At 47.4% G+C, this 27,482-nt stretch overlaps 1 protein-coding gene across 3 annotated transcripts in view; it reads left to right on the forward strand.

The window, feature by feature from the left end:
* The first annotated feature begins 22,375 nt into the window (after positions 1-22,375).
* CHST8 (carbohydrate sulfotransferase 8) overlaps positions 22,376-27,482 on the forward strand; it is a 113,014-nt gene continuing 107,907 nt past the window's right edge. Inside the window, exon 1 of one of the 3 annotated variants that reach the window (XM_036231577.1) lies at positions 22,376-22,454. The gene's annotated coding sequence lies outside the window, so the exon portion shown is untranslated. Of the gene's footprint in view, positions 22,455-22,626; positions 22,950-23,047; positions 23,547-27,482 lie in introns of those variants that run through there. The other 2 variants (XM_036231576.1, XM_016166082.2) reach the window with 2 other exon arrangements.

Consider the following 27,482-nt stretch of genomic DNA (forward strand, 5'->3'; position numbering starts at 1 on the left):
TATTTTTCTTTAGCACTACATTAAGAAAAAAGCTTCCTTCGGCCCAAATATTTCAGTTATTTATTGCTGCATAACACTCTACTCCAAAGTATAGTGGCTTAAAACATTAACCACTATTATTTTTGATGATTTTGTGGGTGGCTTTTGGGTGGTTTTTTTTCACCTGAGATCACTTATGCAGCTAAGGCTGGCAGGTGGTTCTGGCTTTTGGGTTGGCTGTCTCAGTTCTCCACCACATACCCTCTCATCCTCCAAGACGCTGCCTGCATGGTGTGGTGGTCTTAGAGCTTTGAGAGGGTAAAGTAGAAGCTGCAACATCTTTAATGGTGGAGGCTCCAGAACTGGCCCAGGGTCACTTCTCTGAACTATGTTGGCTAAAGCAAGTTATAAAGTCAACACAGATTCAAGTGGAGGGGATATAAACTCCACCTCTTGATAAGAAGAACCCAAAGTCACACTGTAAAGGGGCACAGATACAGGAAGATGTGATTCGTTGAAGGCCATTGTAACAATCTACCACAGGAAGTTAAAATCACTCTTCTACAGTGTCTTCTAGTCTATTTTTTTAAATTTAACCAATATTTATTGAACACACATGGGGTACATTGATCGGGATTATTTTTGTGTGCTGCATGACAATTTTTTAATTTCATTTTAACTAATTTCAAGTATACAGTACATTGGTTAGACATCTATATAGTTCATAAAATGATTGCCCCGATTTCTTCCTCCCTCCGCTGACCCTCCATCTAGCTAACATATTAATACTAATTTCATTCCCTATGCTGTGCTCTCCATCTCCACGACCGTCCATCAGCTACTAATTTGTACTTCTTTAACCCTTCTCTCCATTCTCTCATCCCTCCAGCCCCCCTTCCCTCTGTCCATCACCAAATTGTCCACTATATTTGTGAGTCTGTTTTGATTAATTTGTTCTTTTACTCCTTAGATTCTGCATATAAGTGGAATTATATAATGTTTATCTTTCTCTGTCTGACTTAAATAACTTCTAGGTCCATCAGAGCAGTAGGGGTCTTGTTTTCTTAACCATCGAGCCACTCTATCTTTTGGCTGGAGCACTTAATTCGTTTCCATCTGAGGTACTTATTGATAGGAATAGTTGTTACCATTCTTTATTCCTGTTTTCGATACATGTTTTTTCTTCTTAAAGAAGTCCCTCCAACATTTCCTGTAATACTGGCTTGGTGGTGATAAATTCTTTTAGCTTATTTTTGTCTGGGAAGCTCTTTATCTGTCCTTCAACTCTAAATGATAGCTTTGCTGGATAAAGTATTCTTGGTTGTAGATCCTGGGTCTTCATCCCATCAATTATTTTGTGCCAAGCTCTTCTGTCCTTCACAGTTTCTTTTGAGAAATCAGCTACAAGTCTTATGGATATTCCCTTGTAGGTAACTGTCTGCTTTTGTTTTGCTGCTTTTAATATTCTTTCTTTGTATTTAACCTTTGGCATTTTAATTATGATGTGTCTTGGCGTGGGACTCTTTGGATCCCTGGTTTTTGGACTTCTCTGAGCTTCCTCGGGTTTTATGTCCATTTCCTTCACCAGGTCAGGAAAGTTTTCCATCATTATTTCTTCCAACAACTGTTCAACATCTTGTTTTCCTGAAGGTACACCAATGGGATGGATATTTCGACCCTTAATAGTGTCCCATATGCTCCTTAAATTATTTTTATAGTCTTGGCATCGTTCTTCTTGCTATTCTGATTGAGCGTCCTTGGCTTTCCCATCCTCTAGATAGGTCATGTGATCCTCTTCTTTATTCACTTTGTTTATTCCGTTGTTTATTCCATATAATATAGTTCTCATCTCAGATAATGTTTTTTTCATTTCAGAGTGGTTCCCTTTTATAATTTCCATTTCCATTTTTATGTGTGTGTGTGTGTGTGTGTGTGTTAATCTCTTTGCTGAATTTATCTACCCTTGCCAAAAGTACATTGAGCATCTTTATAACCAGTGTTTTGAACTCTGCATCTGTTAGATTACTTGACTCCATGATCTCTGGATCTCTGTTCTCTTCTCTCATGTGGTTTCTGCTTCTTTGTCTTCCCATTTTGGCTGCCTTTCTGTGTCTGTTTCTATGTACTACACAAAGCTCCTAAGTCTTCCAGTCTTATTAGTGTGGAAGTGTGAAGTAGGTGTCCAGTGGCACAGTTCTGAGAAGGGTTCAGCTGCAAGCCAGATTTAGCCCAGGGCCACCTGTTAAGATTCAGCAAGCAATGCCCAGATGCTGTGCTGATAGTTGCCTCAAAAGGCCACACCAGAAACCAAGGCCAGCTGCCACCAGTGTAGGCACTGCTGAGCAAGAGGTTTCTGACTCGCCAAGGACACAGCTCATGTGGCTTGGGTGGGGCCACAAGTTGGGGAGGCGGGGTTTCAGGGATTCTCTGGGTGGAGCGACTTCTGTTATCCAGTTTGATGACGTCAGGACTCTGGCCACGTTGTGTGCCTGCACTGGGTGCAGGGAGGGCTCAGCGAGGAAAATGGATACCGCCGGCACTTCTGTAAGCGAGTCTAACCTTGTCCTTCACTCCGACAACGTCTCCCTGTAAATCCCTGGTGTCCTCTGCATACAGCCGAATGGCAGTGGTGCTCAGAGCGAGCGGCCTATCACAGGGAAAATCCACTTGAGGTCATGGACCCTTTAAGAGGCTTCTGTCACTGCAGCTGCCTCCATCCAGGAAGCCCCACGTCCTCACCCCAACCTACCTTCTGCCGTTGTAGTGTGATTTCTTGGATTTCTCTCTAGTTGTATGGCTTGTTCATGTAGATCCTATGTGATTTTTTCCTTGCTATTTGCTCCTTGTTTCTATCATAACTTTGATTTGGTTGCCAGAGGGATGAACAGAGCCTCTATCATCAATGCCAGGTTTTTTTCGTCTTCCTTTCTGTTTCTGTTTTTGTTTTTGTTTTTGTTTTTTTGAGGTAAAATTCACATAACATAAAATTAACCATTTTAAAACGTACAAGTCAGTGGCATTTAGTATATTTCCAATGTTGGAAAATCATCATCTCTATCTAGTTCCAAGACATTTTCATCATCCCAAAAGGAAAACCCGTATCCATTGATCGGTCACTCCCAAATGACCCCATGTTCTCAGCCCTGAAAATCACCTTCTGTCTCTATAGAGTCACTTATTCTGGATGTCTCATATACATAGAATTGTTCAACGTGTGGCCTTTTGTGTCTGGTTTCTTTCACTCAGCATAATGATTTCAATGTTCATCTATATGACAGCGTATGCCAGTACTTCATCTGTTTTCATGGCTGAATAATATTCTGTGGTCTGGATGCGCCACATTTTGTTTATCCACTCGTTAGTTGGTGGATGGCTGTGTTGTTCCCTCCTTTTGGTTATTGTGAAGAGTATTGCTACGAGTATCTAGTATTCTTGATTCTTCTTACATTGAATTCTTTCCCATATCTGGGATTCAGGTTTGTGCATGGTTTGAGACTGGAAATCAAATTCCAATTCTATTTTCTTCCTTTTTATCCCAATGACATATATCTATATATAGACTGTTCTTATGCCAACTTTATCTGTCACTCATTGTATAACTGCATATATCCTTGTGCAAGTTATTTAACCTCTTTATGCTTTAGTTTCCTCATCTGTGACTTGAGGTATTAAGAGTAACCTACCTCACAGGGTTGTTGTCAGGATTAAATGACTTAATACATGTAAAGCGTATGAACAGGGCACTGGCACGTGAGAAGTACTCAGTAAGTATCTGTTATTAATCTTAGCAATCCCAGATTTTTACACATGCAAAGATCCACTCTGGGGCTCTTTTCTGTTCTGTCGTTTTGTTTTTCTTTTTATTTTTAATAAGCATCCTTTTATATTCTGTTTCAATATTCAGTAAACCAAGCCTACCTGCATTGTTCTTATTTAAAAAAAAATTCTTAGTTCAGCCTGGTCATTTGAAATTCTTCCAATTTAATTTTATCAGGTTCTTCTCCCTAAATCCTGCTGGGGTTTTTATTAGAGTTACATTTACAGGTTAATTTAGGGAGAATTGAAATATTCTCATTACTAAGTTTTCCTATGCCGTAACATGTCTCTTCATTTATTAAGCTTTTATTTTCTATCTCACATTACAGTTATATAGAGTTTTTCTTACAGGTGTTACAGATTTCTTTTGGTTTATCCCTGGATATTTTATACCTTTGTTGCCATGGTAAATGTATCTCTTTTCATAATGTTTAACAGGTTACCATTTGTGTATAGGGAAACTACAGATCTCAGTTCTTTTTTGTTGTTGATGTTTGAATGGTTTTTCATCCTTTTTAAAAGCATATAATCTTCAAATAATTACCCCTTTTTCTCTTTTTTCCCCATCATGGTATCTATATTTTTTCTTGGCTTATTGCACAGGCTAGGACTCTCAGAACGATCTTGGATAACAGGTGGTAGCTGATGTGAGAGGGTATTGAAGAGTGGCGGGGGAGGCATTCCAGCAGCATAATGCGAAAGAGAGTTTGCAGAAGGAAAGCGGCGAGGCTTCTTGAGGAGTGGTCCCCAGGAAGGAGAAGTTGGTCTTAAATCCCAGGGTGAAGATTGTGGATTTGACTTGGCAAGCTGGTAGACATCAGATTGGTGTGGTCAGATTGTGTTTTGGAAGCACAGCTCAGACCGTGGTGAAGGCTAGACCCTGGGGAGGTGAGACTCAGGCAGGGTGACCAGTTAACACTTTATAGGTCATCAGATGGGAGGTGGTGAGGACAGGAGCTGTGCGGGAGCATCTGCTGGTACCCTCTGTGGTGAGGGATGCCAGGTCTACCATTGAAAAGGGTTAGGCCTTAAGACCCTGGGGCCCTGTGCGGCATAAGGAGCATGTCTAGGAACAAAGGTTCACGCTTGTCCTAAAGAAGTTCAAGTGCAGCAGAACCGCACTGATGGCAAACCCTGAGGGCCCCTTCCTGTCTCACCCTCCAGAAGATGGTTTACACTCTCAGATAATCTTCTTGGGGGTCAGAGTTTTGTGAGTTTTGTTTTTGCTATTATTGGTTGTTGGATGTAACACAAATAGTAATCCATAAACACTCATGATTTCAGGCCTCAAAGGGATATGGGCCCAGCCTTCAGTGTAACCCATCTTACACATCAGTGCTGGTAACTCGACTCTTTCCTTCTGTAGTCGAGGCTCTCCCGCCCACCTCCTCTATTATCTGACCTTCCTTGTCTCAGCCCCCTAAATGCCTGGGACCACAGTGGTCGTCTCCAGGTCAGTGAGTATGGCTGAGCCTTGGGGATGTGATGTGAGAATGGGGAGCAGGCCTGGGAGACAGCGACCCACTGTGGTGGCAACACCTCCCCACTCCTTTCCAGCATCCACAAGACAGTCACCCAGACTTCTTCTCTACCCTCCCTATCCAACCATCATAGCAGTAATAGAGCAAGAGGTTGATCCCACAGCAGCAAGAGCAACAAGGAATGGGCAGGCGGTGAGCAAGCCAGAAGAGGGGGTCAGCCTTTGTGGAGCAGTGAGGGGAGCAGGTTGAAAAGGGCTGATGTGGGCCCTGTGTGGAGTTTGGGCAGTGTGGTAAGGGTTTAAAAATGGGAGTTTAACTGGGGAAGCAGGAATACCTTGAAGTCCTCAAGGGAAACTAACGCCGGGGAGGACAAGCCCTAGCAGAGAGCCCTTCGCTCCTCTGACCCTGAACTTCACCGAGAGTCTGGCCCTTGCAGTGAGAAGCCCCACTCAGGTTCTGCTGGGCTTCTGCTCCCCTCATCATCTTCATTCATATAAGCATGGAAGCAATGCAAGTATCCATGGCTTCTGGGATCCCAAGATGAACAGGGAACAGACCCTGATTTTCTACTCAAGCCCAGCCCCGAACTTTGATTTGGTAGTTGGCAAAAGGGTATCAGGTGGTAACGCAGCTAACAGGCTGCTGGATGGGCAGGACCGCTCCACCCACACCAGACAATGCTCCACCCACACCTGCTGATACTCACAGCCTCACCTGACAGTGCTCACAGCTTCAACTGGGCAGGGCAGAAACCCAGATCTACCTCTGGCAACAGAAGGTACAGAGTTTTCTGAGGCATCTAAGGCAGACCCCAGACTCCAAAGCAAGTGGGAGACAACTCACCCGGGTAACTGCTCATTCTGGTGACCAGGATCATGAGCCCTGCTTCAAGGAGGGCTCTGAAGTTGCAACTTCCTCTTTCTGTGACAACGGTGCCCCCACCCTACCTCCGCTTGGTTTGTTCACAATGGGCGCGAAGAACTGATCCAAGTCTGACTGTGACTTCACACTTGTGGGCTCACATTTGCTGAGAGGAGAGCCTACTGGAAATCCACACAGAGCAAACATTTTAATTAACGGAGCTGGTCTGAAACATTAGGCTGATGCAACTTTGCTCAACCTTAAGAATGATCACAGTTTAACGTCAGGAGAAGAAAGCAATGAAGGAAATAGATCAGATGAGGCAATATGAGGCGTTTATGAATCCTGTGCATTTCTTGTGGCTTCGCTGTGATCGCTTTTAAACTGGCTGTCACCCACAAATGAATTATCGTCTCAACCTGGGAAGAGGGGAATGCCGACAAGACATGCACCCGCACACTGGACATGAGCACTCCCCGGGCTCGTAATTCTTTCTCATGCTGCAGAAGTGGAAAGCACTCCAATAGCAAAGAGAGATGTGACCCTTGTGATGTCTTCAGAAGGAAAAGAAAAAAAAGAAAGAAAGAATGAAAGAAAGAAAGAAACCCTGGGGGCAGGGAAGAAAAAAGAAGCAAGTAAGAAATAAATAACGAAGCAGGATGCTATTTACATACCCAGGGCAGGCCTTGGAGACTGCAGGGCAGTGCCCTGGATGTCAGTAACAACTTGGTGATGGAAATAGAGACTCGGCTGCAAACCCACATCGCCTAGATGGTAACAGCACTGTTCTTCCCTTTTGTTTCCAGGCAAATTCCAGCACGGCAATGGCTAGGACAGCCCTGTCAAAAGGAACAGTGAGGTGGGGTTGGGGGAAGTCCGGTGGTCTTCAGGAAGACTCAATTATGTTGGCTGTGAAAAGATTAATTAGAATTGAATTTTCTATTGATGTAAAACTGCCTCGTACACCTGCTGCTGGCACGCTCATTACTGGTTTTCTATTACAGGGGATTATATGAAGCAGTGAAATAAAGTTTATGCTTCCTGAGTTTACTGTACTTAAACTGGCGGTGAGGAGAGTTAACTGAAAGAAATATAAAATTTAATCCGATTTCTCTCTCTCTCTCTCTCTCTTAAATAAAAAAGGGAACCTCTGTCTACTTCTGGAAATTGCAAGGCACAGACATTTTAATTTTAATGTCCTCTGGCCAGGTGATAAACCTTGGTGGGGGCCGGCGGGGGGGCCTGGTATCCCGCGTGTCTGACATGTAGTAGGACAATGAAGTCGAAGGAATCATCTACAACCAAGTGACTGTCTGGAATAGGTGGCCCCAAGATCCGAGTGCAGGGAATCAGAGGCCTTGGGATTTCTGTAATTTGTCCCTTAGGAAGGGGGTGGCGGTCTGTTTGTGGAGGAGTGGGCAGCCTCTGTAGTCTGGGAAGAGACTGGCAAACAAATGCCAGGCGAGAGAAAACTGCTTTCTGTCCCATGAGCCGCCTGCTCCTCCCTGCACAGTTGAACTTAGGAGGTACGGGATCGGAGTGGGACGACCCCTGCCCGGGATGGGCTCAGTAAATGTTTCTTACATAAAAAACAGAGGCTTCACCTTCAAGAGCTCTTAATCTTCCCCAACTGGGATAATGACTAACCCTTTGGCCTCTGCCATCTCAACTGTTAAATGGGTAGAAACCAGGAAGGAGAGGGCTAGGAGAAGCAAAAAATTCTCAGCCATTTCGTATAAACCTAATTTCATCTAAGTCACCTTAAAGAATGCTACCTTCCAACCATGTCCTGAATTTGAGTCTCTAAGGGCGAAGGTGCTCCCTCACGTTGGTCTGTAGGTGTACCTGGAATCCCGTGTTCTTGGGGGCCCCAGTGGGGGGAGTTGGGAGCCTGGATGAGATGAAGTGGAAGAAGTCTGCACAGATCAGTGCCGGCCTGCGTTGTCTCACCCCGAGATTTTCAGTATGAACCCATCCTGAACCCCAGAGCCCACAGATGCCCCGCTTCTCCGGAGCAGCCACTACGATGACTTCTTCCCCAGGTAGCGGGAAACAGGGGCTGGGCATAGTCCTTGCTTCTCCAAAGCACTGCCAATCTTTGGTTCAAAATGAAGGCAAAAGGACGATCCGGCCCCTCCTGTGCCTGGCCAATCCCTCTCTGCTCCTCCTCTGGGAGCAGCGAGGCATCCTTTTCAGATGTGGTTCACTGAGGTGGTTCCCACAGCTGCTCAGTCACCTCATCCAAGTAGTGGGAGGGCTGGTGTCCAAAGGAGGGCCAGCAAGTGACCTCAGAGAAGTGGATATCCCTGACTCAGAAACAGGGAGGAGCCAGGCCTTCGTGGTGTGGTAGTGTTATCTTTTGCATGACCAATTATTCTATACATTTCTCCGCAACAAAGTGAACCCTCTCAGTCCAGCCTCTCCATACATGTGTCCAACAGATACGTATTGAGCACCTGCTACATGCCTGGTGCCTCAGGAATACAGCAGTGAACATGGCAGATGTGGTCTCCGGCCTCCTGGAGCTTTCTTCTCATTAGACACTCAGTGTCCTTACTCTGGAGCTAGAGCCCTAAGGTATCATGCTGGGAAATCTGTCACAGCCACAGCCATTGCCTCTGGGTGTGTGGAGAACAAGGATGAGACTTTGGCTGGGAAAATTTTTTAAATAAATTTTTTTCATGGTAAAATTACAAAAGACAGAAAAAAAAATAAGCTGAACAAATGCATGACTTAAGAAGCTATTATAATAACCACCAGATCAAGGAATAGGACATTGCCAATGTCCCTAGAAGCCCCCCATGTGGCTCCTCTCCATTTTAACAGCCTTCTCCCCACAGAAGTGACCCTTCTCCTGACTTTGATATTCACCTATTCTTTCTTTACAGTTTTATCACCAGTATGAGCCTTCCTAGACATTCGTTGTAGTCTTGTCTTTTTGAAAAAATTGGATCTATCTTTTGAGTCTCTTTTAACCTACAAGTTTTCCCCCTCCATACCTTTCTTTTCTTTACAATGTATCTGGTAAAGAATCTGAGCCTTTTGACCCACAGGTTCCCACTGTTTGGGTTCTGCTGATTGATACTCTTGGCGCAGTTCAAGACATTCCTCTGAATTTCCTGCAAATTGACAATTGGATCCAGAGGTTGGATCAGACTCAGCTTCTGTCCTCTTGGCAAGACTGTAGGTGGTGTTGTGGTCTTTCATCAGGAGGCACATGCTGTCTGTTTGCCTCTGTTTTGTGAAGTTAACAGCTGTTGCTGGGCAAGACCTAGCTCTGTTCATTCACAGGGGGTTTCAAAGGGGCAACATTCTAATCCTATCATTTCTTTCTCATATATTTCATATATTGAGGACTTCTGTAAAGAAAGGCTTCCACTCACCTACCACTTGGCTACTCAGTGGTGCAGTTCACATACGAAAGGCAGGATCGATATTTGATTCTTTTCCTTTAGTTACCAGTTTTTGAGAGAATGAATTTTGTCCTTATCTTCTGAAGGTGATGATGTTTTTAAGCAGCTCTATGAATTGCAATTTTAAATATATTTGGTAGGTTTTAAGCCATTACAATTATACTCTTTATTAAATCTCAAATGGTTCCATATTTGGTCACTGGGAGCCTCTCGAAGATGGTTTTGATGTCCCGTTGACATTGTCTTTTAGTCTCTGCCAGCCTCTTTCTCTGGTAACTGTCTAGACTCCTTGCTATCTATAGATAGATAGGGAAATCTGCCTATCGTCTATCTATCTATGTACCTGTCATCTTTAAAGAAACAAAGTGTCAAAAAATTGAGAAAACAAGCCACAGACTAGGAGAAAATATTGTAAAATATATATATGATAAAGGGCTATTATTTAAAATATACAAAGAAATAAAAACAATGAGCTAACAAGCCACAGAAAGCCACAAAAGGAACTGAAATGCATATAGCTAAGTGAGGGAAACAAATTGAAAAGGCTACAAACTATATGATTCTAATTATATGACATTCTGGAAAAGGCAAAATTGTGAAGACAGTAAAAAAGATCAGTGGTTGCCAGGGGTTGGGGAAGAGGAAGGGATGAATAGGTGGAGCCCAGGAGATTTTTAGGGCAGTGAGGCTATTCCGTATGCTACTATAAAGGTGGATGCATTTTATTATACATTTGTCAAAATCCATAGACCACACAACGAAGAGACTTAACTCTAATGTAAACAATGGACGTTAGCTGATGTTGGTCAATGTAGGTACATGGATCGTTACAAATGCACTACTGACACGGGATATTGAAGGTAGGGGAGGCTGCATGTGTGCGCTTGTCGGCTCTCTGTGCTTTCCACTCAGTTATGTTGTGAATCTAAAACAGCTCCAGAAATTTAATTCTATTAATTAAGCAAGATAAAAGGCCTCAAGAGTGTATACCGATTCTTCCAATTCAAATTTAGAATTATTGGGTATTTACTTAAACTCTACTTCCTTATGCTTGAATTCCTTTTTCTCACCCAAGAATCCTAGTTCTCAAGGGCACAGGAGATGACAGAATTAGAATATCCAACAATTACTCATTTACTTTATCCCATATTTCATGCAAAATAGTCTGTGTAAAAAACTAATACTACCTCCATCAATGTCGTTATTGAAAACAGTTAAAATTTTCTCCACATGTTTTCCGCATTCTCTTTCTCCCACATTTATAGATAGCTGTATTATATCTATACTCCAGAGCACATAGCTATTTCATACTAAACTCTTTCATTTTTAACCCTTATTTATTCTTTTTTTTAAAAAAATTATTTATTTTAATTAGTTTCACGTATACAGTACATTGGTTAGACATCTATATAGTTCATAAAACAATCCCCCCGATTGCATCCTCCCACCCCTGACCCTCCACCTAGCCAACATATTAATGCTAACTGCATTCCCTGTGCATTGCTCTCCATTCCCGTGACCATCCATCAGTTACTAATTTGTACTTATTTAACCTTTCACCCCATTCTCCCATCTCCCCATCCCCCCTCCCTTCTGTCCATCACCAAATTGTCCTCTATATTTGTGAGTCTGTTTTTGATTAGTTTGTTCTTTTTACTCCTTAGATTCTGCATATAAGTGGAATTATATAATGTTTATCTTTCTCTGTCTGACTTAAATAACTTCTAGGTCCATCAAAGCAATATCTTTTTCCATCCCCTTCCTTTTAGTCTGTGTGTGTCTTTTAATCTGAAGTGAGCCTCTTCTAGGCAATATATGTAGGGGGTCTTGTTTTCTTAACCATTGAGCCACTCTATCTTTTGGCTGGAGCACTTAATTCTTTTCCATCTGAGGTACTTATTGATAGGAATGCAGTTGTTACCATTCTTTATTCCTGTTTTTGATACATGTTTTTTCTTCTTAAACAAGTCCCTCCAACAGTTCCTGTGATACTGGTTTGGCGGTGATAAATTCTTTTAGCTAATTTTTGACTGGGAAGCCCTTTATCTGTCCTTCAACTCTAAATGATAGCTTTGCTGGATAAAGTATTCTTGGTTGTAGATCCTGGGTCTTCATCCTGTTGAATATTTTGTGCCAAGCTCTTCTGTCCTGCATAGTTTCTTTTGAGAAATTGGCTGCCAGTCTTATGGGTGTTCCCTTATAGGTAACTATGTTCTTTTCTCTTGCTGGTTTTAATATTCTTTGGCACTTTAATTATGATGTGTCTTGGTGTGAGCCTCTTTGGATCCCTGGTTTTTGGAATTTTCTGAGCTTCCTGGGATTTTATTCCACTTCCTTCACCAGGTTAGGAAAGTTTTCCATCATTATTTCTTCAAACAACTGTTCAACATCTTGTTTTCCTGCAGGTAGGCCAGTGGGATGGTATTTTGACACTTAATAGTGTCCCATATGCTCCTTAAATTATTTTTATAGTCTTTGCATCTTATCTCTTGCCATTCTGATTGAGTGTCCTTGGCTTTCTGTCCTCTAGATAGGTCATGTGATCCTCTTCTTTATTTATTTTGCTTAATCCATTTAATATAGTTCTCATCTCAGATAATGTGTTCTTCATTTCAGAGTGGTTCCCTTTTATAATTTCCATTTCCATTTTTATGTTTTGTTTTTTTTTTTATCTCTTTGCTGAATTTATCTACCCTTGCCAAAAGTTCATTGAGCATCTTTATAATCAGTGTTTTGAACTGTGCTTCTGTTAGATGACTTGATTCCATGATCTCTGGATCTCTGTTCTCTTCTCTCATGTGGTTTCTGCTTCTTTGTCTTTCCATTTTGGCTGCCTTTCTGTGTCTGTTTCTATGTACTACACAAAGCTCCTAAGTCTTCCGGTCTTATTAGTGTGGATGTGTGAAGTAGGTGTCCAGTGGCACAGTTCTGAGAAGGGTTCAGCTGCAGGCCAGATTTAGCCCAAGCCTGTGCTCCTCCAGGGCCATCTGATAAGATTCAGCAAGCAATGCCCAGATGCTGTGCTGATAGTTGCCTCAAAAGGCCACACCAGAAACCAAGGTCAGCTGGCTCCAGTGTGAGTCTAAGCACTGCTCCACAATGAGCACCTGACTTGCTGGGGATATATACCTGGATGTGGCTTGGGTGAGCCTACGAGTTGGGGGAGGCGGGGTTTCAGGAAATCCTCCGGGTAGAGCTACCTCTGTTATCCAGTTTGATGACTTCTCCACTATGCTGGCAATGTGTCCATGCACTGCACGGGGGAATGGGGAGCCTCAACAGGGAACGATGAATATCGCCGGCACTTCTGTACAGAGCAAAGCTAGCCTTGGCCCTCATTTTGACACCGTCTCTCTGTAAGTCCCTGCGTGCAGCCGAATTGGCACTGGTGCTTAGAGTGAGCAGGTCCGTCATTGTTAAAATCCACTCGCAGACATGGCCCTTTTAAGCAGCATCTGACGCTTCCACTTCCACAGCCTCCAACTCACTCAGCCACTTGGGACCTGGCAGCCCCCTGTCCTCACCTCGTCCTACCTTCTGCTGTTGCAGGGTGAGTTCTTAGATTTCTCCCTAGTTGTATGGCTTGTTCCTCTAGATTCCAGGCAATTTTTCATTGCTGCTTGCTCCTTGTTTCTGTCACAACTTTGATATGGTTGCCAGAGGGATGAACAGAGCCTCTATCATCTAGGCCATTTTTTTCCCTCCAGGACTGCTTCTTTTAATTAACCAAGAGAAGCTTTCAAACAGATGGAGTAGTTTTGCATAATACTGCTTTCCAACGACATGCTTCTCCAGACGAGATCAGGGATACCAGCGGAGGGCCGTGAGTGGTGCGAGGTGCCAACCCTCATTTATTTTTAACTCTATAAGCAATCAAATATTTCAAGTTCACCTCTCTCTAGTCACTTTGGTTGTCTAGTAGATTCCTCAGGAAGGGCTCATGGCATCAGTATTTCCTGAATTTTTGCATGAGGGTAGGACTTCGTACTTGAAAGTCAGTTTCCCTAGATCCTTGGTTTATGCTTTATTTTCTTGAGTATGTTAAGTACAATACTATTTTCTTGTGGCACAAGAGTTGCAGTCCAAAAGGTGACAATTATTCAACTTTCTATCCCTTACAAATCATGAGCTATCTTTGTTTATTCAAAGAATTTTTATTTTTCTTTAAAGTCCCACTGTTTTCCTAAAATTATACCCTGATGTCGATCATTCTGGGTCAATATTCTCAGAAATGTGGTATGACCTTTCAATATATAGTTTCAACCTTTTCTTATTTCTAAAGGTTTTCTTGAGTTATAGCTTTTAATATTAGTTCTGTTCCAGCTTTCATTTTTTTCCTCAGAGACACTTATTCTCTGTATGTTGGATAATCTCTATCTAGTGTCAAGCTTTGTCACTTTCTCTTGAATCCTTTGTATCATGTTCGTTTCTTTTTGACTTCTAAAATTTCCATTTTTTCCATCTTCTATTTATTCTAAGGCATTATCTGTTGTGTTCATTCACTTTTGTATTCTTCCTAGTTTAGTTTAGTCTTGATTTCTGAAACTTTTTATTTTAAACCTATTTGTTTCCAGAGTTTGTCTTTTCATTTGTTTCTATTTCTGATTTATGTTGTTTGTTCCTATCTGAAATCATTTTCTTAATTTCTTTTATCTAAACCTTCTGTTTGGATCTTCTGTTTCCTTCCCCTGTGGTGTTCTCGCTCTGTTCAATTTTGATTCATCTTTCAGCAGCATCTCCTCAGTGTGGGGCCTTGTCCTGAAAGAAAGATCTGGCGAGTCAGTTTCAAGACTTCACAGGGGCCAGGTGGCTCCACCTCCTTTAAATCTTCTTACTTGATGCCTTTTGTACTTCTACACCTTTGGGGTGGACAAAAAGCCTCCCAGTTTCAGCTACAGTTCTAAAACGGGATCTCTGTGCTTTCTAGTAAATACTTATTGGCTTTTGGAAGATGGTTCCATTCTCAGGCATGACAGGCACACTGTTTCTTTCCTGTGCTAGTATTTTGATGTTTGGGAGATACACTACCCAATCGTTTTATTATTGGTGTTTTCCATATGTTTTTGGTCTTTCTATATAGTTAGTGTGTTTCATTAGAAGATTCAAGCATGTCCAAAATTATATCACCAGCACTGCTGCCAACATCTCAAAAATACCCCAGGGAGAACTTTAACACTGACACTTTAACACCATGAGGAAATGCTTTATCACAACCAAACCAGAGGAGAAAAACTATGCAAACAGTCATTTGTGTGGAGTGTCTTGTGCTGACTATGATATCGAAGCAGACATGTTGATCCCCTCAGCTCATCTTAGTTCAACCCAGGAGACTGTTTCAACCTTAAGCTCTTTCATCTCTCTCCTCTCTCCAAAGCTTTTCCTGGTACCACCAAAGCTCATTGGCCTGCCTGTGTTTTCTGAGATCACTCTCAGATGAACTACCTGAATCCACATGTCTGTCTCAGGTCTGCTTTTGTAGGAATGCAACCCAAGACAGACACTGAGCTGCGTGTCAGTAACCTTGCCTGTTTCAAACATCTCTCATGTAGTAAAAGCTCCTTGTTTTCAAAAGTGGAATGATAGTAGCTTAATATTTTTAATAGCCTTTGGTGAGACATCTTTCTATTATAGAAAAATTAAATGCTTGTCTTTCTTTGTCTATGCCCTCCTTATTCTCTTAAAAGGCCCTGGTTGATTAGCTACTTCCCCTAGACATTACCTTTCCTAAAGCTAGGCTTGTTTATCAGAGTTCGGCATGCCTACCTTGTAATCGCAGAGTCTATCCTTTTTCTGGGCATGGAAGTGAGAGTCCTTTATCTGTTTGTGCCAGAGTATCCTTTGTGTCAAACAAAATATGTATTGAATTATTGTCCCCTGGCTCTTTGTGGCTGTGAGTCTTATGAGTAAGGACAGGCCAGACGAGATTAGGTCAGGTCAAATGCCACCTCTTTCATTACGCTCTCCCTGATCTCCCGGGAACATGCCTCAGCCATTTCTCTCATGGCCGCATTATAATCTGACTTGCATTCTAGGCAGGCTGTCTGTCTGTCTGTCTGTCTGTCTCCTTGACTATGAGCTACTTTCCCCATTGCCTTTCCCTATCCTGTCCTGATCGGCCCTTCAACGAATGTGTGGCTGGGCAGTCTATGCTTAAAGGCAGGTGACTGGACACTTCCAGAAGGGGCTGGGCTTCACCCTTGAGCCCGTTGCCAGCTAGCACATCTCGGTATACCTCTAACCAGGGCCCACGTCCCATACCCCCAAATCTTGGACAAGACACCAACGCTGGAACAGGCACAGAGGGTGGACTCATTTGGGCGTAAGACATCACTTGTGAGAGCAAGCAGACAGGAAGCTCTGTTTGAGGACAGGGCTGGGGGACAGAGGCTCCATGCTGAGAACTGCAGGGCTGCCTTAATGCCACAGGGCCCTTCGCATGGTGTCAAAAGAGGAGATTTGAGCTGTCTTTTTTTTTTTTTTTTTTTTTAAGCTAACTTTAAACACTACTGACAGCAAGATGTCTCTGGCATGAAAGCCGACAGGGAGGCAATGGCTCACTGTTTCCATAGCTACCGACAGGACGCCACTGGGCAGCGCTCTGAACTCCAGAGCATCTTGGGCTCTGCCTGAAGGATGAAGTTCCTGGGCTCTGGGAGAACTCAGCAATAAAGTGACAGTTGCTTATCTCAGTTTCTGTCACAACTGCCTTCTATTTTCGGTGACAGGTTTTAATTTCTTCAGGTGTCCAAGGGTTTCCCTACAGAACACTCCCACACTGGGAATCCCGGGAAGCTGAAGATGTCCCTGCCCCCACAAACCTTCTGCAGGTCATGCCATCTGCTTCCAGAGCCTGGCGACCTTGGTGCTTTCTCAGAACCAGAGGATGGCTTAGCAAGGCTAGGAGGAAAATTTCCTGAGGGGCAGGCATGGGTTAGGAGTGGCAGACAGTAAGTTGTAAGTAAGCAGACATCACCTGCTTCCGAGTTGGAAAACTTTTGGAAGGTCTGAGAAAGCAAACCCCCTCAGGCTTTTCTAGTTTCTCCTTCACAGGGGATCTGCAGTACGAGATCTCCCTCCAAGACTAACTTGGGTGCTTCCTGTTGAGTCATCTTCCCACAGAGTAGCGGGTGGCAGAGGCTGTGGGTTGGAAAGGGGTCCGGCTTGGGTGCTGGACTTGGGCTGGCATACCTCATCTCCTTCCTTGGATGGCCCTCTGAGGGGAATGTTGTCTGACTGATGGGCTCTTCCTGGTCACATCTCCTTGGATGCATCAGCCACCAGGCTTTTGTTTTCAGTCCTGGTAGAGAGAGAATCATCCTGCCAGGCGTTGTGTGGGCTCCCAGCACAGTGCGAAAATACCACTTGCTGAGGAGCGCCTGAGAAGGGCAGTACCTGCCGCTGTTTCCCCATCTCCACTGTGGCCGCCCACGTGGTTTACAGCACAACTTGCCTGTGCTGAAAGGATCTGAGAAAACCTTGAGACTAACCAACTGCATTTGTGAGACTTTCAGAGTGTCTGTCTTTGGGGAAACCATAATTGGTACTGAGCGTAGCCACCTCTTTGCTTTCCAGTTCTGAGGGCTCTGGAACGAGGTCCTTCCAGCCTGGCTCTGAAACTGTCACATGTGTGTCCTCCATCTTGGTGTCACATTTCTAATCCCATTTGATTATCAATCTCCCAAGTCAGGGAAGCCTCAGGGTGCGCATCCTTACCCAGTGGCACGTTCCCAGTGGTATCTGATGTTTCCGCAGTCTTCCTGTAGAAATACTTTGTTCTGTTCAAAGCAATCATGTCTTTCCTTTCAAAATCCTCAAACCTGATTCCTAATGCTAAACATTAAATTTAGAATAGCATTCAAGTTTGCATGTTAAAAAATGCTTTTAGCTATCTTGGGAACTCAGAAGATACTTAAGCCCCACTTCCCGACCACATGATGGAAAAGCGATAAACTGATTTATAATCCTTGCTAAGTAAGGGTGGAGGAGTTCTGAAAACGCACTCTGGACTGAGGATGCTGGAGAGGAGATCCTGCCCTCAGAGGCACAAGGCTTCTCTCAGACCCCACAGAGCCCTTGGTGACATCGAAAGCTGCTCTGCTCTGGGGCTGACCGGCAGGCACATGAAAAGAGGCTAAGCCGGAGGGAGTCCTAGAAAATCAGCAAGCTCTCCCAATTAGGAAGTGTTTAAAAAGAAGTGCCATTTATTTGTGTCATACAGTGGTTTCCTCATTTTAATAGTCACCTAAGTTAATGACAAACAACATATAGCCAAAAAAGGTCAACCAAGCAAATTTGATGAACTGGAGAGACTTCTTAATGAGCTCACTTGTACCTGGATACAGGCAAAGGCAGAGAAATACCACAAAGACGAGAAGAGTCAAAGCCACTCACTCTCCAAGGCAGGGGAGACCCTCACCCCCCACACGAGCCTATTCCCACTGTCTTTGACCGACAGCGAGAGAGTAAACTTCAGCTCGGCACTGCAAGACATAAATGCTGAGTTAGTTTGGTCCAAATTGAATAACATTTACTGAATTGTGACATGAAAATATTCTAGAATTTAAAACTCTTTAGCTCAAAGTAAAACAAAAAATCTCTGTGGTTTCTGTCGAAGGTCTATTGGCCCCCGACTTAGACAGTGTTCTCTCCTTCCCCCATGTGGGCAGGCCACTGGAAGATGATCAGGCTCAAGAATTTGTGGGAACTGAGGGAGTGGCCAGCAGAGATGACCCCAATGTGATTTTTTTTTTTTTAATTAAGAAGCACCAAAATGAACTTGAGCTTGGCAAGACCTCAGTGGAGAAACCAGTCTGGCTCGGAGCCCAATTTACATGGATGGGCTGGAATTAGATCTGGGCCTGGCTCCTTCTTGGACTCTGAGGTCAACAAAGCCCGATCTGCAGAGTTGCTCATCTTAGATTGAGAGAGAAGGTGTCCCTCCTGGAGATCCCAAGGGTCCTCTAGCCTTCTGTCTTCTTGGATGCTCAGTTCCCCCTCTGATCTGTGAGATTCCCCAGTGTCTTTTCATGAAGTCCCTCTCTTTTTGCTTAAGTTAGCCACAGTCACTTTCTACAATGTGGTACCCAGAAAACCAGCTCTCATCTGTGCTAAGGACAGACACTGGCGTCACCTTAGCCTGCCCAAGATTCGCTCTTTAAAGAAGAACTATTCTAATGCCCTAAGGAATGGTGGTGGAATTTCAGATATTATGACAGGTCGAGGGAATGTTGGGGTGCCTGGAACCCCCAGTGGTGTTGCAGTGTAGGAGATTCTTGCATGAGCATGCTGCCATCAGGAAATTTCAGGTGACTCAATGCAGAAAAAACAAAGCAACCTATTTTCTCCAGCTCCTTGGAAACCCGAGGAGTGGCAAAGGGAAGGGACATTTGTTCAATAAGGTCCCGGGTGACCAAAGAAAGACTCAGGACATCCTTCCCAGGTGAGGAATTTTGGGTAATTTTTGGGAACCACAACTCAGGCCTGGAGGGGGCTTAGGAGCCTGGACTGCACGTCCTTCACTGTTTAAATGGGAGAGAAGGCTTGGCCACTGTTCCACACCAGAGCCACAGCAGAGGCACCTGGGGAAGACTCTCCCATCTGGATGGTGCTCTGGTCAGCATGTCACGGTGTGTTGAGCTGACTTGGGATACTTTGGCTTCACAATAGTTTAGAGTCCAGTACAGGGCCACTCTAGTACAACTTGACACCAATGCCCTGAGGTGACTAATCTGAGTGTGACTCAGAGGAGGTAGAAACTCTACTTTCCAAAATGTTTTTACACCCTTCACCTTACATAAGGATTCCCGTTACCAGGAGCAGGGCAGAGTCTGCTGCCTTCATTTCACAAATAAGGAAATGAGCTGGAAAGAGCTAGGGGTCATGCTCAAGACCACCCAGCTGGAGGTCTCAAAAAACTGAAACAGACCCCGGTCCATCCCATTATTTTCTTCTTTCTCCCATGGGACACAAGGAGACAGGTGTTCCCAGACCTGCCACTCCAGGCGGCTTTCATTTCCTCCTGGTTCTTCTCATGGTGACAGGTGACAGGAAGGTTTAGGTCTCAGGTCTCAGTCCTGCACCTGGTTTACCTGACCTTCATTAAATGCAAGGTGCTTCCACACTGGGCAGCCTTCTGCTACCTGCCCAACAGCAGGTGGGAGTCTTTGCTCCAACGAACATCCAGGGCCCAGAGCCAGGAGAGAGGGAGGTGGTTTGCCTGGTCAGGCCCCCTCTTCCCGGACACGCCCTTTGGCAGCAGAGTGCCTTCCGAAAGTCTCTGTTACCGCTCCTTGGGGTTGTGGACTCATGAGGCCATCTGATGAAAATATCTTTTTACCGTAGTTGGAATGCAAAGGGACAAGTTTGCCACTAATCTTTCAGTGGAGACACACATATCGAAAACTGCAAGTGGGCACATGGGCTTCATGGCGGGGATTTGCGGCATTTCTCCGCCTCCTTCACTGCGGAGGCCGAGCCTGACTTTCAAAAAAGGGCATGCTGCCCTGGGCAAATGCTGCAGAGGAAACTCAGTACATGGCGGTTCCAGCGGCCTCTGGCCCCCTTTGGAGACTATCCCCAAGGGCCTTTCAAAACAAGAAGCAGTCTGAGTGAAAAATGGAAAATATAGCAGATGTTGAAGGAATGCAGCATTGTTTATTCCTAGCTGTGTCTGCCTGAATATTAGATGCAAATAAGTGCTAATAAGTATGGTTGGAGAAGCTAATGGAAAAACCTCCCTTCCCAGGAGGATCACTACACACAGATGCACGGGACAACTTAGATGGCCTGATCAGCCTCACGCGCTGCTGCCAGTGTGGTCTGGGTGAAGCCTGTGTGCACTTGTCAGCAGAGGCTGTGTAGACTCATCCCATGGAAGCACTTGTGGTCCAGAGCCTCCTGGCTGTAGGGTTGGCCTCAGGAAATGGGACCTCCTCTTCTCAACCTCTCTCTGGCTGACAGTGAGGGTAGAGTCAGTGAGGGGAGAGAGAGGGAAGGGAGAGGAGAGGAGGGGAGGGGAGAGGAGGGGAGGAGAGAGGAGAGAGAAGGAGAAGAGAGAGAAATTGCATTGCCCAGGGGAGTGTGCGTGGTACCGAAAAGCTGCTGTCTACCACCAGGCCTCTTTACCAGTGACCCTGACACCGGGTGGTGAGAAGGCTAGAGGTGTGGGGACAAGGGGTCACAGGGGCAGATATAGGGTCAGTGCACTCAGCTAATCGAGAGAGTAGCTTTCTGGTCATTTCACCCACCCCCCTGTTTACCTTCCTTCCTCTCTGTTCTGACAGTGTTTGGGTGTAGGTTGGATAGAGATTCCACTGCCCTGTCCCTCCTGACCCTTGAGTCTTTGTCCCTTAAATTTTGTTCATTCAATCTACACCTGACTGAGGTGGAGCAGAGCAATTTCAGCCATATACATGTCTCTCCTCTCTCTCTCTCTCACGCGCGCGCGTGCACACACGCACTCACGCATACACGCACGCACGCACACACACACACACACACACAGAGCCAGTGGAGCATGGCTGGGCCAGTGCCCTGGGTCTGGCAGAGTCTCTGAGCTCAGGGTCTGGAAGAGGGGACCCCAGCTCTGAATCCATGCCACTTTGGACTTAGCAGCCCAACCCTGGCTCTGCCATCCTCCAGATGTGTGGACTCCAACAGCTTGGTGGCATTCTTACACCTCACGTTCATCATCTGTGAAACAAAACGAAAATGCCTACTTGCTGCTGCAAGAATTAAGATGAGGTTGGTATGCTTCAGTTTGCCTTCTCACCTTTCCCACTCTATCTCTAAATGCTCTGAGCTTACCTGAGGCATGCTGGAGGTCTCAGGGCTGCCTGGAGCAGAATCTGGGTACCACCCAGGCATATCAGAGCTCCAGTGCTGGAAGTCCCCAAGCCTTCCTCCCGAAGGGCTCTGCTCTCTGTCAGGCTCCCCCATTCCTCACTTCCCCTGCTCTTCAAGGGCCATGAGTCTACCCTCTCCTCCTACTTCATTCTATACTCTGGGTCAGCTCGATGGAGTCATCAGGCCAACCAAGTAGCAGATAAAATGAGAGAAGGGTAAGCATTCTCCACTCTATTTTACTAAAGGTTTCTCTGCAGGTTTTTGAAAATGTTGGGTATCCCTTCAAAACTAAGTGGTGACTGATTTACAGTTTTATGTATGTAGTTCCTGTGAGAAACCAGCTGGATCTTCTTTCTGGCACCTGCTTGCCCCCTGCAGGTGGGGGCTACCTCTTCTCAGGAAGAACAAGAACTGGAATCAGAGGCTCACTTCCCCTTCACACCCCTGCCCCGCACATCCTCATTCTGTTGTTGGGGTGTGTATGGCAGGGGTCGCTTGACCCAAGTTGTCCTCGTTCACGACCTCTCCTAGCTCTCAGGCCCATGAGCAAACAGGGACTTCAAGGAGGTAGCCCTCAAGGGAGAGTCTGGGTCATGGGACATTTCAGCAAAATCCAGAGCCCCAGGAGTGTGGGCATCAGCGCGTACAACGCGCAGGTGGAGGCAGCCCGAGACCCTGACCGAAATCCACCTAAGCCGGATTTCTCAGAATCTTCCTCGGGATCAGTCCCTATTTCGCCAGCCCTGGGTGCGCGAAGCGTCGCATCCTGGGCGCGCATCCCTGCTCATCTGTGATCACTGCCCGCTCAGATGACGCCTTGTCCTCTTCCCGGGTTGGCGCCAGCGTGCGACCCACCGTGGCAGTGGCAGCACTCTGGCCGCGTTCTGGAGCCAAGTGACAGCCGGGAGTCCAGCTCTCAGGGAACCCGGGAGACGCGCGCGGCCCCCGGCACGACAGCCCCCACCCCTGCGGCCGCCGGGCCGCGCCCAGCGGCGACTCCTTTTCAGCGCTAAGCCGGTGGGGCCGCAGGAGCCGCAGAGCGCGCGTGGGCGCTGCGCCGGTGAGCTCCCGCGAGGCGCCAGCAGATCGCCGGAGTGATCCCCTCCCGGCCGGGCCACCCTGGTCGCCGCCACTACCGCGGGGCGGGGCCCAGGCCGGGGGCGGGGCGCCGGGCGGGCGCGGCGCTATTTCCAGCCTTGCCGGAGGCTTTGCTCGCACTTCGCTGGGAGCCTTCCTTGCGCGCGGCTCCGATCCGGCTGTTCTGTGAGGAGGAGAGAGGAGAAGGCGGCGGCCGGAGGCGGGAGGCGGAGGACGGACCCCGCCCGGGGGTCGTGAAGGAACGCGCCACTGTGCCCTCTCCTCCTCTAGCGCGCTCCGGCCGCCGGCCCCACGCCGCTCACCTCACCTGCGGTACGGGGTTCCGCTGGCCGTGGGCCCGAACCGAGCTGGGGCGGAGGTTCTCCCTGCCGCCTGGGCGCCCACAGCCGAGGATTCGCCTGGAGGACCGCGCCCGGACTGGAGGCGCCCGCGGCCCCGCGAGCGCTGGCTGCGCGAGGTAAATGCACTGCGCCCCCGCGCCACCCCTGTCCCCGCCCTGCGCAGGTTCCCGGCCGGGAGGGGCGCCCTGAAGGGTCCCAGGAGGCCCCGGGACTGCACTGCGCCCCAGTCCCGCGAACGCACGCGAATAGGAGTCCGAAGCCGCCGGCGGAGATAGGGCGCGCAGGGTTCCGATCTGGCTGCACTTTGGGGACCGGCTCCAGCGGTGGGAACTTTAATTAGACTTTTGCTCCTTGGATTTTATTTGCCGCCGCGCGTCTGTAAACTGTCACCCTTCGGGTTCCCTGGGTCCCAGCGGATTCTCCGCTCCTCCTTCCAGCTCTGGGTGCTGGGCGCGGGCAGGCAGCGTCGGACTTCGAGAGGGCAGGGCTGGAGCGCCCAGGGCGCCCAGGGCTTTCCCGCGCGCTCGAGACTGGGACTCGGGGGCGGGCTGTGGCGGCAGGAGCAAAGGCGGAGTTAGAAGCTTCCTCGGCTTCTACCGAGCGGCAGAAGGTGCTTCCTCACTCCGTGGCGCGCGTCCCCACCCTGCGATTCTCCAGGGCACCGGCCTGTTTTGTACCCGAGGCGAGCGTGTGTGCGTCAGTGACTGGTGAAGGTGTGTGCGAGCGTGTGTCCCCGAGTGCGGGAGTCGGAGCCCCGGGCGGCTCGGATGGGCGGTGAAAAAAATCCTCTTTGCCAGGACCCAGCCGAGCTCTGGCGGCGGCTGCAACTCCAGCTGCTGGCTTCTAGTTTTGCACACCAGCTCTGGCCTCGTCGGAGGCTGACAGGACCAGGCGAAGGCGTCTTCGCGGATTTTGGTAGTGCCAGTGCTGGCTCTTGGATCGGAGGTGACCCCGCTCCCTTCCCGGCGCGGGGCTCGCGTCTGCCTAACTTTCGCGGTACAACTGGTCTCCAGGCCCTGCGACCCCGACCCGGAGCTGGCGCGGCAGCGGCGCAGCGCCCTCGGTGGTGGTCACTCGCTGCCAGGCTCTCTGACCCAACCGAGGAGCTGGGGTTCAACCTGGGGCTCCCTGTCCCTCAGCCGTCTCCAGTATCACGGTCGGCCCCAGGTCCTTGGGCCGCCTCCCTGAGTCAAGAGCGTGCTATGCTAAGGGGAATGGACATCCGGGCTCTCTATATCTGCTTGGGCTGGATTTGACCTCAGCAGTGGGGCAGGAAGGAGATGCTATTGAATAAAAGGACCACAGCCCCTCTAGAGTGGACGATGGGAAGGGCGGCAGCAGAAGGGTAAAGGGCAGACCTGTCCCTTTCCCACCCCTGGGGTGCTTACAAGCTGCAGTCGCAAGACCGCTTTTCTTTGGGTAACATGTCACGTCTTAGTTCACCTTGACCCTTGCCTATGGTGTGGGGGAACTTTACTTAAGTCCTGCCCTGCAAGAGCACAGTCTCTGGGGCAGGAGTGTCAGAGCCCTCTTTAAAATTTCCCAGCAGTCATAGCATCTCCTGTTCACCCCCTATTCCTTTTCCAAAGGCAAAACAGACAGGCAGCGGGAAAGGGTGACACTCAGGTCCCTGGAGAAGACCCTCTTTTAATCCATACAGCCCACTACACATGGCAGGGACAAGGTCTGGGGAGCCGTTGAGGGGGAGTTGGAAGCACATTCCAGAGCCTTCATCAGTCTCATCTCTGAGAAGTGACCCACAGGAGGGATAAAATTCAGACCAAAAGAGATGGAGCCTCGCAGGATGATCGATAATTCAATAGCATTTGAACACAGAAAACCTCAAAGTCTGGACCCATCCCATTGCCTGGCCCATTCACTCTGGGACATATGGATGGCACCACTTATTGATTTATTTACCTGGATTCAGACTCCACAAGAGTGAATTATGTTCCCCAGGTATTGATTTTTTAAAAGACCCCAAATTAAAAAGTCAAGGCTTAAAGCAAGGTCAAGGATTAATTATTTATAGAGAGACATCAATCAGCTGGTACGGGGGCTCATTTAGAAACTCTCTGAGTGGGTAAAAGGAGCATCTTCTGATTCTGGCTCTGGCTGGGGGAGGAGCAGGCCTGTCTGACCTCCTGGGTTTGACAGAGCTTTCCTGGCCTGTGACCGGAGGAGGCTGCTTTGTAACTCAGCCTGCTGTCGGAGATGCCTTTTTAATCTTATAGCCAGAATACCACTTGGGAAATTTCAGGCGTATTTGCTGTGTTTCCATAATGAACATTTACTGATTACAGGGTATCAAGGGAATTTCATTTTTTAAACATTTATTCAAAGCTCTGTTTATGTAAGCTAATAAGTCTGGAAAAGTTCAGCAACTACTTTTTTGCCGTATGGTTGTGGGGAAAGTGCGCCTGGTGGGCTCATCTTAGCATTTACTTTCAATTCACTTGAAAGGAGGAAAGCGAGGTTCTCCTGACTGAAAGCGTTGTGTAGGCTGCTTCTGTGCCAGCGGTGGCCTGATAGGCGCTTTGTGGGTTTGAGGATCAAAGAGATGGTTGCTTAGAGCTTTTATCGTTGTTCGCTGATGTATCTGGTAGGAGGCATCTGAGGTGGGTGCTGGAGTCTTGTGGGGACTGGCAAAGGCAGGGGTAGTGCCCCATCTCCTGCCTGGCCTGCAGTCTGAGACACCTGTCTTTACCACACCCCTGCACGTTCCTGATTTACCCATGTGTGGCAGCCACACTGGAGAAACGTAGAGCAGGGACGGCGCCCATGGGCAGGAAAGTGGACACAAGTTTATGGCATCTCTTTAATGAACAACCTTGGCAATTAGAGTCAGTAAATACCGTGTGAAACAAGTGGCTTGCCTTTTAGCTAATCAGAGGTAATGCATTATAAACAGCAGATTTATGAAGCGCTGAGCCAAAGAGAGGAATGCGGCCCTACGGTGGGACAGCAAGAAATTTTAAAAACAGGAAAATAGAGGATGCTTGTCTGGATGTGCAGGTGGCAACGGGGTCCCAGAGCCCTGGGAAGTTTGCTGGGGGCGGGCGGCCTGTGTGGTGACAGCGTGGTGATGGTAGGCCACCTGGCACTGTCTTTGGAGTCATTGCAGGACTTGCCTGACTCCAGGGCAGTCTTGTTCTCTCTCTCCCAGGACAAGGCTGCCCGAAGGCAGAGGAAGCCATTGGCCTCAAACAGCCAGGGGACAGAGCTGCGTTAGCTCGGGTGGCAGAAGACACAGGAGATGCCAAATCATTCCTTTTTTGGCTGGAGGATGTGCGACCCTGTTGTCAGTAAATCACTGTGGCAGAAGATAGGGACTTACACATGGGTCATGGAAAAAAGTTGTGACTTTTACCCTGTACAAAACTACCTGTCGTTTGTGATCTGGAGCTCTAGCCTGACTTGCTGGCCACAAATGCAGCCTCAGCCACTGACGGCGTGGGGAAGTCTGCATCCAGGTGGGTCGACAATGAGAAGCAGCCCCGATTCCGTCTTGAAAGCCACCTTTCGGGAAGTCGGTGTCTATATGCAGGCAAGGGACTGGGAGTGACAGACGCAGCCTCCCAGGCCGGCATCCTGGGTTTCGGCATTCTCACTCCTCACCTTGAAGGCCATGCATTTCTAAGAGATGAGCGCTTCTTGCTGCTGGCGACTAAGGGAAAGACACCCTGTCTCTGCCAAGCCATGGCCAGAACTGGCCCTGGTGAGTGACATTTATTTGAACTAAATGAGAGTTGTCAACATTGAAACCTGAAGCCAAATGAGTCTCCATCCCACACTTCCAGTGTCAGACCCGCTGTCCCTCTCCTTCATTCTGTCATCAGTGAACATTTATTGAGCATGCATTAGGTGTCTGTCATTGTGCCAGGCTCTGGGGACTCAAGATGAGTGAAACTAAGAGCTGTCCCCGTCTTTGTGGGATTTGTAGTCTGGTGGGACAGAAACTTCCTCATCCTTCATTCGTTGCTCACCGATTCATGCTCTGGCAGCAATGCCATTACTAAACACATAACCAATACAGTTGTGATTCTAGGCCATGATAAACATCAAGGACACGGCCAGGTGGGTGGGAGACCTAAAAGAGAGTAATCTGGCCTAGGTTGAGGGATCAAGAGGACCTCCTGAGGAGGTGACACTTCAGCTGAGATCTGTAGGAGGAGCTGGAACTAAGCAGGGAGGAGCAAGAGGAAGGGAGGGAGGGAGCTTACCAGGCACAGAATGCGAATGAGCAAGAGGGAGATAGAGATCCTTCCAGGAGCTGTGGGAAGGCCCATGTGGCCAGCAGAATGAAGGAGGGGAGATGGGTTTGGAGACACAGGCAGGGTATAGGGCCTGCGAAGGCCAGGGAGGGACTTTGGGACCTGATCCTGCCAGTCGCTGCACAGGAAGGAGTCCAGTGAGGAGAGAGCTGCAGGAATCCTGTTGGAAGGTGACCATGGTCCTAAAGAGGAATGAAGGGATGTGTATCCACCAGGGCTTGATGCTGGATTAGGCACGGGAGGGGAAATGGGAAGGGTGGTTGGGACCATGACTACTGGATCGTGACTGGGAGCTAAGCTGTTCATGTTCTGAGGAAGGGCCCCTTGGACCAAGTGCCTGTCCACTCTGGTTGGGTTATGTCCTCCAGGGCTAGG

The sequence above is a fragment of the Rousettus aegyptiacus genome, unplaced genomic scaffold, assembly GCF_014176215.1.
Source record: "Rousettus aegyptiacus isolate mRouAeg1 unplaced genomic scaffold, mRouAeg1.p scaffold_m13_p_14, whole genome shotgun sequence".
NCBI lineage: Eukaryota > Metazoa > Chordata > Mammalia > Chiroptera > Pteropodidae > Rousettus > Rousettus aegyptiacus.